Genomic DNA, 15,368 nt, shown 5'->3' with positions numbered 1-15,368 from the left:
GCACACTTTTGTAACACTCACTAGCTATCCGAGATATGCAACTTCACTTTAAAACAAGTTCAACTTTGAAACTCCAAAGTTTTTGAGATTTCCGTGATTTTGATATCGTAAACAAAGTGTCATTTTTTATAGTAAGGGCTGGTGTTCGATGTTTAAATTGAAATACTTGCCTACCTTTATACGAAGAAAATTGTAACGTTTTTCACAGATAATAAAAAAAAATCTTTAAAAAAAAATCTTAAAAATTATATGTAAATAAATGTTAGAAGTGTCCAGCCTATATCGAAAATTTACTGTTGTTTTACTAGTCATAATAATACTATGTAATTACGCTGTCAAGTTCTTCGACTATTTAACTAGTGAAAACTTCGTAAGATGTCTATTTCTACGATAATTTTCACATTTCTACTTGACATATGTAAATAATACCATTAACTAAGCACTTATAGGTTAGTTTTACTGGGTACTGGTGTTATTTTAAGGTCCTCCATCCACGCCAAAAAAAAAGGCCAGCATGTTTTTTTTAGTGTCAGCAATACATAACTCGCGGTTCGCCCGTAAGGATTTATTAACCTTGTGTTAAAAAAGGTTAGTTTTGCAGTCTTACTAATAAACCTCCTGTAAGCTCTGATTAGTAATACAGTGTTTTAATCAATTTTAAAACTGCATATGTGTCAAAAAGACAATACACTGTATAACTAGTCAGAGCAAACAAGACGATCAGTAGAAAAAAAGTAGGTACTTAAAAAGTCATATTTCTACAGTGCACTTGTTAATGTCAAACATGAGTATTCGATCGGAACATAATATGAATTTAGACGTTCCTAAATTCACTGTAAAAAAAACGTAATATTGGGTTTACCCCTTTCTGTATTTTAACTTTCTAATTAGATAAAATTAATGGCTTATAATTTATCATGTCTCATTATTTGTTGCTATGTTTAAACAATGACTATGTATTACACATTATTTATTTGACCTTACATACCAATCTTTCTGATTATGTAAAGCTAGATACCTAGGCCTACCACTGATTTGATAAATTAAGGACCTAATTAATCAATAACTTTCGCTTAACAATAACAAAGCGTAATTAGCGCAATGGAATTTGTGTTAGCTATACCGGTTAACAATAATCGTTAATTAAGAAGGATTTTATCCTTCAGCTTATAAGCAATACAAAAAATATTATAAAATCAGAGAACATTTTTATGGCTCAATCACTCATGTTGCTTAAGTTCGATCTTAATTAGAAAATAAAATCGAACGTACGAGAATTAAACACTATATTTTGTGACTAAAGTCAAATCAATTTCATAAAGTACTTAATAATGCCAGATATTTGTTTAATGAAGATCTAAACAAAGCCAAATTAAAACAATCAAGCCCTTTCATCGTAATTTCGCCACAAAGCGATGGCATCACGAAATCTTATGGTAAAATCATTAATCGGTCGAAATATCAGTGTTGTAAGCAGTAATGTTGCATGAACACAATGGAAACAAGTCGTTATGGTAAAACCGTACAGTTGTGAACTAAATACTGTGATGTTGGAGAACGCTTACATATGAGCGAGTGAGTGCTTAGGTACTGTGCCGCGTGAACTTATGACATGTAGAGTCAAAAATTGCACTATATGCCAAAGTTTAATAAGTCAATTATTATTGTTAAATACTGTGTACAGTAGCGCGATTCTCTCCAGTCGGTACTCGATTTCTTGTACAAGAGTTTGACATTTTAAAATGAACTGCATAATACAAAATAGTTTCTACGACGCCCGTTAGAGGCGCTGATCAAATTTAGTAAAAAGCTCTCATTCTGATAATTTCGTTTAAATCGGTCACTTTTACGTTAAACACAATTTGACAAAAACATTACTTACTGATGATTGTACAGCTAAAACTTGCTTAATTCAGACGACAAAGAAGCCCTATAGCCTTTTACAGTTCCTGCAACACTGCTAAAGAATACATAAAATGTACAACTTTTCCTCTGTACGTTAATGTTCTGTAACCCCATAGCGTAGAGCACATCCAACGATGCACTAATTGTACGATGTGCACCATTTAAGATAGCATTGTGTTGTGTGTTGTAAGTGTTCCATGTAATTCACTGCTCGGTTATGTGTGTAATGTTGTGGGGGATTAGCCACTCGTGGAGTGTTCTACGAAATATTATAGTGAGTTCATTGAAAAGTTACCTTTAGGATTTCGTTTTTCAGAACGCGATTTTATTTTTCACGCGTAGGAAGGTCATGAAAGCTTAAGTTCAAGTTTGTGGGGGTTGTCACCCTTGTCCCCGGTCCCGAACCCTCGAGATGGCGGCCGCAGGATATGCTATATGCTGTTTCACTGCTTGCCATTGCCATTTTAATGTAAATCTACGCTTATAATTAATTTTGTCTAGTTAAGGACTTTTACATGCACCCAAAAACAGTAAGTCGTTCGTCTTTTAATTTGTCACTACAATCGCCCAAATCTTAACGATATATTTGAATTGATAAAGCTAAAAATACAAATTTGCAGAGAACTTTATCCAGTTTACAAATATAAGAAACGGAATACAAGAAGAGTTCTACAATACGAAACTTAGCACACGATAGAATTTGTTCATGGATAGTCGGTATAATAATTATATAATATAAGGAAATAAAGTGTGGTAAGTGAAACACAAAATACAGTACAAAAATTAATCCATCAATTTAAGCACGCTCGTTCATAATTTATTCAAAAATCACTAAGCTATAGATCTTATCTACCTCAGGTGTAGTCTAGATCTATCCAGGTCACACCTGTTAGGTCTAGGTCATTTATATGTCAACTTTATTTGATAGCTTTTAGTCTAATTTCACAACTGTTAAAATCTCACGATATTTCAGAAATCTGAAATAGATTTAAATAAATAAATCTTTTAATGTCACATAAATAAACAATTAAGTATTTCTTAATTTACTCTTTCATTAAGTTGATGCCTATTGCCTATTATTTTCTAAATAAAGTGAGAAGAATGTCACCGAGTTAATTAATTATGCCATCAAAAACATTCTGTAAAAAACCTCAAGTCTCGCCGTAAAAAGTTGTGAGATCTATATAATACCAAGTCGATTAATCTATTTAGTCTCTACTTAAAGGACCTTCTGCCTTAAGTTATTACGTATGTTATTATCATGCCAATTAAAAAAAAATACCTCTAAAACAAATAGACCGACCTGGCCATCGCATGATTTGATTATTAGTATGTATCACACTACACAGCACGACGAGAAGTTAATGCTCCTGAAATGTTAATGGCAAATTTGTGTTTTCTTGCGATGACCAAGTCGATCTATTTGTTTTAAAGGTATTTTTTTAAAAATTGGCATGATAATAACATACGTAATAACTTAAGACAGAAGGTCCTTTAAGTAGAGACTAAATAGATTAATCGACTTGGTATTATATAGATCTCACAACTTTTTACGGCGAGACTTGAGGTTTTTTACAGAATGTTTTTGATGGCATCTCACTTCTTTTTGTAGAGCGAACATAAGTCCAATTTGTATGGAAAGACGTTTTTTTTTCATAATTCAACATATTTTCCTATGGGAATGTTGTTCAGTTTCATGGGCTAAACACCCTTACCCACCCTATATCCCCTCCCGTTATGCCTCATATAGTAGGTACCTATTTACACCTATTTATTTTTATTTTATTTTCTACAGTAATAATAATTCATTAACTGCAAATGTAACCTTGTAATCTTATACATTTATATGGGATTACAAAGTTATTGTTGCAGTTGGTGTATTTAGAAAACTGGACCGAAATTAGAAAATATTAAATTTTTCCCATGATTAAGACACTAAACCCTATTTGTATTCTAAATTTTAAGCTTCTAAGTCTGCTAGAAGTACCTTAGACTTTTGATGATCGGTGAGTCAGTGAGTCAGTGAATCAGTGAGTGACAAAATTCAAAATTTTAACAAGTTGTCATTCTTAAACTTCTGGTTCAAATTGACTGAAATTTTAAATATACCGTGTTTATACAATGACTGATTAGTTGCTGAAAATCCAGGCTTCTTGTTTTATCCACAACGAAATAATGGGGGGGTCAAAAATAGCCCGAATTGCTTCGAGAAAAGGATGTTACGGCCGTGCCGCTTTTTTTTTGCTCGACTTGCGGGGGCACTTCCGTGCCCCCAGATTAACGGAATAAGTGTGTCAAATAACGTTTTAAAGAACGTGATTATATACTTATCTAACTTAACTACATAATAATAACTAGGCTCAACTAACCTGATCATAATCATAAAATTACAACTACTACTCTATCATGAAATCGATATCATTAATTTTAATAGCTGATAATGCATTTGGTCATTAACACACACATGGTTTAAACTAAGGGTACATTGTAGGGTTTGTTCTAAGTTATAAATACAATGTGTGTATGAAATTTGAGAAAATAAGAAATAAATAGGCTCCAAAATTAAAGGTAATATTTGACAAATACAGAGTCATCACAATACCTACATACGTAACACGGGTAGTGTTACGTATGTAGGTATTGTGATGACTGGTATATAATACTCATCAAAATAATATTTGTATTTAACACCTCAGTTAAACGCAAATCTATAATTTTAAATCAGTCCTTAATTTTCTATATCATACAATTTTATTTATTGTATCATATGGTTCGTCATCAAACGGCGATGTAACAAACAATGTAACGGGGTTATTAATTAATTAATCATAACTATTGACAATTACATTTCTTACAAAATTATTAATGATGGCTAAAACATAACAGGAATCATTATTTTCCCTTTCATAACTTAAAATACAAGCTGACATTTTCATGGCCGCAGTGCATTAACAAAACTGAAAGTTTTTTAAAACATGATGGATCATGTTTTAGGTAATATTTCAAAATTAATTATTCAAGCGTTAAAAATACTTTAACGGTGTAGTGCTAGATAAAATAGTGATACAAAAAATATATAAAAATAGACAAGATAGTTTCAATAGGGATTAAATGACTCTTAATAGACTCCAAAACGGCATTGAGTGACACCCATTTTATTTAACAATAAACAGAATATCCGTGCGATCCTAATTTCCTGACATTTAAAAAAAGATCTATCGCTCTTTTATTAATTCTTAATATCTTAGACTGAAATCCACAAAACCATATTATGCAAGAGTTAATACAATCATCTCTTCTCGGGTTTCACCCCTCCAAAATCAAATTTTATTAATCAAAAACACTGTCGCAACATCCTCTATGGTGGTCGCAAAAAATCGCCATTTTGCAACTCAATTGTTCCGACAACAATAGGTGCTGAAATTCAAAAAGTTGAGATAAAATCTAGACATGGTAATGGTGGTTTGATATCGACAGTTTGTTAAGCAATATAAGGTCTTAAATGGTCATATGACCATATAGGAAGAATGGTAGGTAGGTGTCGTTGTCAAAATGATATGTGTTGTTAATTCTTGTTTCTTTTTTTGTGTGATTTCTCCCGGAACGAAGCTGATGTGCATATTATAGATATTGCAATTATCTTATGCACCCATTTAGTGTATTGATTAAGGTGAGAGGTTTATCAAATACGTACAGGGTTCCAGATATTATACCTCAATTAAATATGCGCTACACATATTCATAGAAATGTTACTCTTACTATTAGCTTTTCATAGATGAAGATCAGTTTCTTAATGAAATATTGTTTCTTTTTTTATTCAATTATTGAGTTAAGGTTTGACAGAACCCATCTCATAACTTTTGTTTTAATAATGCTAATTGCATAGTACGTCTCCGTTATATGCCAACACGCCGCACGTGTTTGAACTAGTACCATTTCTGATTACATTAGTTTCGGTCAAGCCAATCAAGAATTCTGTCGCTCTGTTGACATCCGTACTCCTTAATGCCTCTAAATACTATACTATAATTCACAAAAGGCCAACCTAATTGACCTAGCAACACCCAAAACGAACTTACGACCTAAAATTATGATTGCCAATCTAGACGCTTTTTTGTCCAGTGTTTTGGCTACAAAAAATAAATATTTATGTCCAAAAATTGTTCGAAACTATAACTAATTATAATCAACATTGCAAATTACTTTTCACAATGGCAAAATAAAATATATTTATAAGTTAAACGGGTTTATGAAATGTCTGATTTTACGCGCTATTTTTTGCGGTTTCTTACTCCTTATGATTATTAAAATAAGGTTGAATTTAGTATGAATTAAACTATTGTTTATTTTTGTAGTTGTATGCAGATTATAATGGTGTTGGCGGGAAATCGATCAGCTGTCAGAAAATGATTGCTCAGTTCCATTTAATGTTGACTAACAAAAATGAATTATTTGCAACAATGTCGGGTGTCCAACGATTGTTATTGTTCCTTAATTACTTGTGTAAATATAGATTAAGAATAACAGATTAATTTGGTTTCTCGAATTTGCGAAATACAAAGGCAATGGAATGTCGGGCAGTATACAAATAATTACAAAGATTTCAGCAGTTTCAGGTGTGCTCTATTTTTTATTCTTTATTATTTTCAGCAAAAACTTTATTACTTTTTCTGCGGCTGTGTTCAAACAATTGAAATAATAGATACGTTTTCTGTAGTAATAATAGCGCAATTGAAAATACGATTTGTTTAACATTTCATAATGAAAAAGTAGTGTTTTGTAAGTCTGCGGAGTGATTTCATATCGACAAATGACAAGCTATCGAGGAATTTAGATTTAAAATTAATCAGCAATACGAATATATATCTATAAAACGACGTAGCTTACGTCGTTTTAGTCTACTAGAAACGTTAAAAAAACCTAGAACAAACAAAATACTGCTGTGGCACTGACATTCAAGAATCATTCATTGCTTCTACTCCAATAAGAAATACTTCAGATTTAAAAAAGGCAACTGTCAAAAAAATTAAGAAACAAGAAAACCACACAGTAATCTATCTCTTCAAATATTACTTAACAATGAATGTAATTCACGTTTCAATGTATTGACATTCTCGCATTACGTAACCTCGCGACCGTAGCCGGCAACCGGTCGCGACACGCGGCGCGGAACCGATGCGGAACCGACGCGGAACCGACGCGGCTCCGACACGAAACTGTCACAGATCTGTAACGGAACTAATGTTGGAAGGTCGTTCACTGATTGATAATGGTTACGTTTGGCAAGTCTCGTGTTTAATCTGTGACGATTGATTGAATTGAACTTGATTAGTGATTGATGTGGTTCTTTATTTATAGTTTAGGATATATTAAATTACTACGGGCAGCTTGCGACTTTGTCCGCGTGGAAACCCTTCCCGTGTAAATCCCGATTCCTCGGGAACTCCGGGTAAAAAGCCTATGTGTTAATCTAGGTCTTCAGCTACCTACATACCAAATTTCGCCGTAATCGATTCAGTAGTATTTGCGTGAAACAGTTACAAACATACATACATACATACATACTTACAAACTTTCGCATTTATAATATTAGTAGGATTTATAATGTATTATACTTTTACTTATGGGTTTTATCTGAATTAGTTACGTCATGAGATTTGTGGGAAATGCTTACACAATTTAGGTTAAGTATGAGTCAAAAGTATGGGTAAATGATTTTACGAACTATAGTGCGATTGTAACTAACACAGCGTTTTCTTTACATCAGGTACTTGAAATTTTGTCTTGTCTACTTGAGAAATATTTATTTGACATACGCACATGCGTTAATGAGACGTTTGACTGCTTGTATGAATGAATAAATATATGTTTCCGTTCTACCAAATTTTTTGATTTTATAATAAAATTATTAATGGCTTTTGCCACACAGCCTTAATTTTCTAATGACAACTCTCAATTGTGTAAATTTTTTAGCAGCATTTTACTAATATTCACATTTTTATTTCTCTTATTTGAGATCCTGCATTTCGTCAGCTTCAGAAGTGGTTGTCGAAACTATTAAAAGACGTGCAATGTCATTTAGGTTCATATGTAGGTCAAATGAGCTAGACAGCTGTCCACTATAAGACCATTTCAGATAAAAAGTCAACAGTGTGCGTAGGATGTTATTTCACATAGAATAACATGAGTCATTGTTAAACGAAACCACTTTGAAGTATATTGCTTCATTGATATTTAACCAGTTGTCTGTTAATGACTTGTTGGTATTTCCTTTCTATATATTAATAGAAGTCTGTAGCCTGTAACGTAGAGAAGCTTAGTACGAGCTTAGTTCCTTTGTTGAGGCAAGCATTTTCGGGTTCTTTAACATCTATTGAATTTTTTTCATTAGTTCGTTCGTCGTATGGTTAGTGGTCAACCTAGTGTCAAAGTTGTTCAAGCCGCCCCAGAGGCCTTTAACGTGGCTTAAAGACTGTTATCTTAGTGACAACAGCCGGGACCGACTTTTTACGCGCCCTCCGAAGCAAGGAGACACCCAGCTCAAATATCACTATGCGGTCACCCATCTATGGAATGACCGCGCCAGGGGTTGCTTAACCCACAGATCGTTTACCGACCGGTGAGCGCAACTAGCTATGGGCGCCTCTAGTTAGAATTCCGTTTTACTTAAATAAGCTTGAACCCCATTACACGATATTCTCTCTCTCTCTCTCTACCATGCTATGAATCCCATATGCTAGTGGGGTCCGCCTTCCTGATCTTTCTCCTCCACTTTACTCGATCGTCGACATCGTACAGCTGACCCATCTTTTACCTTTCCCCTTCGTCAAACCAACGACCATGACTTGAACCATATCTTACGAAACTTACTACATTATTACACAAATATGACGAGTATAGCCTCCGAGCATCACTGTTACTTTCACCGTTGACCTTGCCAGAGAAAGTAGGGAAAACGACCAAATTACATAGTCTTCACACTAAAAGACATTACCTTTGTGGCATGACCATCTCAATTTGGTAGAGCTATAACGTGTGTATATGACGACCAAGTTACATTGTTTTTTTAGCTTTTTTTTATGAAATGTCAAAAATACATTTTGGTATAGAAATACGACAAAGTGACGTCTTTATGTCGTAATTTCGCTGGATTCACTATGTTTCAGTCTGTGATATAATTTTAATTTTACATTTATTTAGGAGAAGAAATACATGAGTATTTATAAGCATTTTGAATAAACATTAGGAGATCACAAGTTTAATATTTTTTTGGAGAACCCGTCAGCTAACTTATTATTTATTTTCACTGCTTAAAACAATCTTTGTTATTTGGTAGTGTTATAATGAGATGTATTACTATTATACGACCGAGTTGCATTGTGTGCTTGTTCTTTATACATGACTTAATTGTTATTCGTCAGTGTTATAACAATATATAATAGTTATATAATTATGAGTAATACGGTAATGTCACTAGAGACTAGTTTTTTTTTCGGCTTTGTTCTTTAGCTTTGTGACTTAAATTAGTTAGGCTCTGAAAATGAGTTCGGCTTTTTGCTTGTTAGTAGTAGTTTCATTATATCATATTATACATAGATTACAATCTAGGTAATTGTTCTAGAAAACCTAATCTAAGCGTGAAGAGATAGTTTTTTTTTGCCACTGTGAATATTATTTAGAAATTATTTGTACGCAATTATATATCAGCTTAGCCTTTCTTTCAAGCTATGTTGGAGTCGGCTTCCAGTCTCATCGGATGCAGCTGATTATATTATCAGTGTTTTACATGGAGCGACTGCCTATCTGACCTCCACAACCCAGCTACCTGGTATATAACACGATACCCTTCGGTTACAGTGGTTGTCAGACTTTCAAGCTTCTTTTTGTACTCAACTACGTATTGATATAAGTAAGGTAAACCTTGTCGATTTTTAGGGCTTGAGGCAATCATCCTTTGATTTACAGCTATCTTGTTACTAAAGAAACCCTTCTATTTCTTTTGCCATTACAAGAAAAGGATTTAATAAAATATACATCTATGCATTTTTTGCACTGTCACGCATATGCACACACCTGTTTTCGCCTTGTTAAATGTCATATCAATTATAAAAACACCCACAAGCTAAATACTTCGTAGTCATGAATGGATTGCTCCACGGCACAAGAGGTCAATGAATCCCAGGTTTTGTCATCATCCACCTCAATCAGCCGCCTAGTTATAATGCAACAAGTCAGAGGTGCCAACTTGAACTCCTCTGACACTAAATACAACAAAAAAGTGTGACTTTGAACTATACTTTTTTGTTTGTTTTGTATTCAGTTCTAATACAAGATTAGTATGCATTTAACAGACTCCAAAAAGAGCAGGTTGGAAATTCTTTGTATTTTTTGCATACATGTCAAGTCCCCCGGTACTCATGTTATGATTGGTATGGGCTCGCCCCCAGTTACATAGGACTAACATGCTAAATGACGAAATGTGGGTGTATATCGTGCACTTCTGCCTATAGTGTCGGATGTAACAGGCCTGAAATCATAAATTAAAAAATATGTATTATGGAATTTTTATCTTTTCTGCTGGTATTCGCACCTCAGAAACGATGCTTACTATCTATTAATTGGTTATTGAAACTCAAGAGCTGTAATCATAAATATCATTTTGGCTATGAAAGCAAACTATCGGAAAGGAACAACTTAGTTGCAAATAAAAATTAGCTCTTTAAATCAAGCTTCTGATTAGACTCAAAGCCTTACCTTTCTCCCATTTAGGAAGAAGTTTTTTGTTTTCCTTTTGCTCCACAGTGGATGAGTATTGTTTTACTGATTAGAATATTGTATTGCAAATATCGAAACTGAATTTCTAAGTAGCACAAACTTATTGTCGGGACATTTACGTAATACGCTTGAAGAAATGTCTGTTGTTGTTTTGTTTATTTTGACTCTTTTTCATTACATTTACAGTCATATGTTTCCTGCTTACATAATTACTTAATTAAATTGATTAGTCGTTACCTAAGTTTCTTGCGAAGCTTATTTTGTTTTTGTTTGAGCGCTACATCCTTCTTCATGTTAATAAGCTTGTACTTATATAGAAAATTAATTAGTTGAAATTGTTCCTCTATTGTTCTAACTCTTAACTTAGCATAAGTTATTTGCTTTAATTTATCTCATTTATAGACTAAGATTACGAGGATTGTAGGCTTGTGACCAAGAAGCCTAACTTCTTGTCTACTGCGGCCTGAGATTGGAGACCATTAGTTACTGAAAAAAACCTCTTTATTAAATACTAAAACTAAAGTTTAATATCAAAATCAATGTTGTTGAAAGCCAACCTTTCAAGACATTTTTAGCAAAATCCTCTGAATTTACACCTTTATTCGACCGTAATAAAAATAAACGTTTTTTAAAAAGAAGAAGTCCGCAATTTCACGTCTACTTATTTACTTCAACATTTTTATTTACATCTTGTCTATTATGTCCATCAGTCGCGTGGCATAGTTCTTTGAAAGACGGTCACAGCTATTACACAGTTTTAATCAATTACTTCACGTTTCCACTTCACTTAGTTTGCAATATAAATAAAAATAGTCTATTTGATAACTACCTAAGATATTCTTGCTTCATCTATACTAATATTATTAAATTGTAGTTTGTTTGTTTGTTTGAATGCGCTCAGGAACTGTTGATGCGAATTAAAATCTACTGCTGGATAGCCTATTTATTGACAAAGGCTATAAGCTATATAACATTACGTTGCGACCATTAGGAGCGGAGTAGCAACGAAAAATGTAAAAAACGGGGAAAATTATAACCCATTCTATCTTATGTGTCTCAAGCGAAGTTGCGTAGGTCAGCTAGTAATATAATAAAATTATTACAATAATCTAATCGGTAGCGTATTTTTTATTCTTCTTTTAGTAAAAAGTTATTGTGTTCTTAATGGTTTTAGCAATATCTTTGAAATAGCGATTCGTTATACTTATTTTGACTTTTGTATTGATATTATAAAGACATTTTACGGGTGTTTTTCTTTATTTTATTGTAGTTTAATATTTACGAAAATTTCGTATTTTTGAGCAAACTCGCCGGTCGCTCGGTCGCCGGCTGCGTTATCAATTAACTCTCGTTTTGACCGTAATGAACTTCGCGTAAGTCCACAATTGCTTAAAATATTTTCGATTGTAAGATTTATAGGCTTATCTAATGGGGAAAATAACAGCTAATATATGAAAGTACCAGTCAATATTCCACGTGCTACTGTAACCAATTATTCAGGAGTTGTGAGACCGGGCATTAAGATTAGCGTCATTTAGTACTACACTTATATTGTTAACAATATCTTAGACATATAATTATGTACATATATTATATATCTATCTAATCAACCCGTTTCCATCCACTGTCGAGTATAGGCCTTAGTATGTCACTTGATACAGTCCTGCGCATGTCTCATTCAATGCAGCCCTACACATTTAATATTCATAATATATCCATATATAAAATCACGCCCTTTTCCTATAGAGGTAGTCAGAGACCAAAGAACACTAATTGCTACAATCCTTACAAACTTACATTGCTTCATTCATATCCATACATCATGTAGTACAGAATTTCTTAGATTTATAAATAAAAAAAAAATTAAACAAAATGCTTTATAGTATCTCGTCACGGACGATTACCGTTGTTGTAACATTTCTTCATCAGCTGGTAGCATTATCCTCCTGAAGGTCGGTTTACACAAATTGTATTGAATATAAACCTTGAGGTCTTAAGCACATGTGTTGAACGTTTTGTAAAAGTTGTTAATCTCTTTGAAGATACAATCGAATCATTTATTTGAATGTAAAAGTGCCTGTCTGAAAATTTGTGAAATTGTTTTGTAATCTGAAATATGTTTTATTGTAGTATTCAAGTGTTGGAAAGTATTCATACATACATACTTGTTCCAAAAGGATTGGCCAATAAATTGACTTTTAACAATTATATAATTATAAATGCCGAAACGTCAAGCTTAACAAGATAAATTTAAATGTATGATTACAAAGAGTTTGTAATCATATTGAAGTAGTTATCTTTTAGGTGAATAAAGGAGACTCAGAGCCAGTGTCACGTGTTGTGAATAAATGTCAGGTAATCAAGAGAGCTCTCGCACTAATATAATTGCTCTTGTGTCGCGTTGACTTTGCTAACATACAGACCCGAGGAGGCTTTAAATATAATATTATTATATGAGGCCCCGACGCGATGATAGCGGCGTGGCTACCTAAACGAATCTCCACGGAGACTTATGCTCCACTGTTTAATACTTATCCAGAAAGGATGAGACCAGGTGCTAATTCTTATTTGAAAGTGGTTCTCAGTATCACCCACTATCTAAATAATCTACTGATAGTCGCTAAGTCACTTTCATCAGCCTGAAATGTAGGTAATCCTGTTTTCTTGAATAGGGTCAAAGCATGGTCAGCAGTTGTTTAAACTTTCGCTGTCAGCTCAATATAGTGTTAGTAATTTTCACTTAAAGTTCAATGAAGTTCGTAATTGCTTTAATAAAGTTCAATGAAGTTTGTAATTGCTTTAATAAAGTTCAATGAAGTTCGTAATTGCTTTAACTAGCTGATAAACAATTATTTAGAAAGCAACTTTTGTATTCGAGATGGGTGGTCATTTGAGCTCTATACATTTTTTATTTATATATCTTTGGTAGCTACACAATGCGTTATGTTATATTTGAAAATACATAGATATCCAAAAATTTCAAGACTCTAGTAGCATTTTTCCCGACTCGAGAATTGAATCCACAACATCGTGATTAGTATAGTTTGTCGTTTTTACAATCGTGCTTTCACAGAGGCAGTCCTTTTGTCTATTACTTTATTTCATGACTAGCTGACCCGCGCAACTTCGCTTGCGTCACATAAAAGAGAATGGGTCAGAATTTTCCATGTTTTTGTAACACTTTTTACTGTTACCTACTATGCTCCTATTGGTCGTAGCGTGATGATATAAAATATGCTTATTTTACGAAAAATATTCTCAAAATTATTTATATCTCTTAGTATAACGAAGTCGCGCTAAGGCATATCCGCCATTAAAACAGTTGCCATGGCAACGGAATTTTGTTAATTCAATGTCATTATTACATTGATTTTTCGCGACTTCGTTGAATTTTCTGAATTTTCCCGGGAAATGCGTCATTTTCCCGGGGTAAAAAGTAGCCTATGTCCTTTCTCGGGTATCAAAATATCTCCATACCAAATTTCATGCAAATTGGTTCAGTAGTTTAGACGTGATTGAGTAGCAGACAGACAGACAGACAGACAGACAGACAGACAGACAGACAGACAGACAGAGTTACTTTCGCATTTATAATATTAGTATGGATTTGCCATCCTTACATTACATAACACCTTATAGGGGACACAGTTATATAACAAAAAATCGGCCATTGCCTTAGTTATGGCAAATAGGGTCAGCTGAGAACTCCATACCCCTATGACTGACTTTTCTAGGACTGTGTCATCAGTGTCATATTTAATTAATTCAAGACTATAACTTTATCTAGATGCCTTTAATATGAATTGGACACGAATAGCAGGAGATAGAGGGGACTGGAAGAAAATGAGGGAGGCCTTTGCCCAGCAGTGGGACAGTACAGGCTAACAAAAAAAAAGACTATATTGTAGGTATAGTCTTATTGACTAGGTATTTTTATAGTACGTTTTTACTTGTTAAACGTCTCCAATTTAAAAGCAGATAGTTAAATATCGTAACAATGCTTCCTCGATCAGTAATTAAGAGATAATGGCCTCTCAACACCACGTGTGGTAATAATACTTACTTATTATTATGAAGTAACGTAATAGATTTATAATGTAGCGTAACGGTGATTTATCTTATATTACTTCTAATAGAATATAAAATTATCGCTGTTATCAAATTGACTCAACTCTGGTACAATAAGTTTTAAAAAGGTTTTTTAGCTCTTTCGAGAATCGTGGTCACTGGAATCTTTGAAAGGAATTATATGTCTCCATTGATTTCTGTCCGAAGTCAACAATAAGGAGAGTAAAATAGGTTTAAAAAGTGCCTATCCTGTGTCAAGTTAGTTTCAGCTGCTCTGTAGCTTTACTTAGTTCTGTACTACAAAAGAAACGTGCACTTACAAACCAAAACGCTTTGCTCCTAATTTAATGTACCCTAAATAAAATAGAGCCATATTTTTTATGACTTGAACTCTCATACTAAAGGTTCGCATGAAATAGCTTTAGACTGAGATAGGTGGAAGGAGGGAAGGGAGACATATGCCCTGTAGTGGGATAATGTAGGCTGATAATAAAAATACAATAGGTATTTTAACTAATATAGCTCTTTTCTCTCTTTTAATATAGCTCTTTTTGGTATAAGTCTAGTTCTGACTGCATTAGCCGTTCCTATTCAGCTACTGCCTCTCCCGAGAATCGAC

Source organism: Anticarsia gemmatalis, chromosome 3, assembly GCF_050436995.1.
Source record: "Anticarsia gemmatalis isolate Benzon Research Colony breed Stoneville strain chromosome 3, ilAntGemm2 primary, whole genome shotgun sequence".
Taxonomy (NCBI): Eukaryota; Metazoa; Arthropoda; class Insecta; order Lepidoptera; family Erebidae; genus Anticarsia; species Anticarsia gemmatalis.
The sequence above is the reverse complement of the archived record's forward strand: the minus strand, read 5'-3'. Positions refer to the sequence as shown.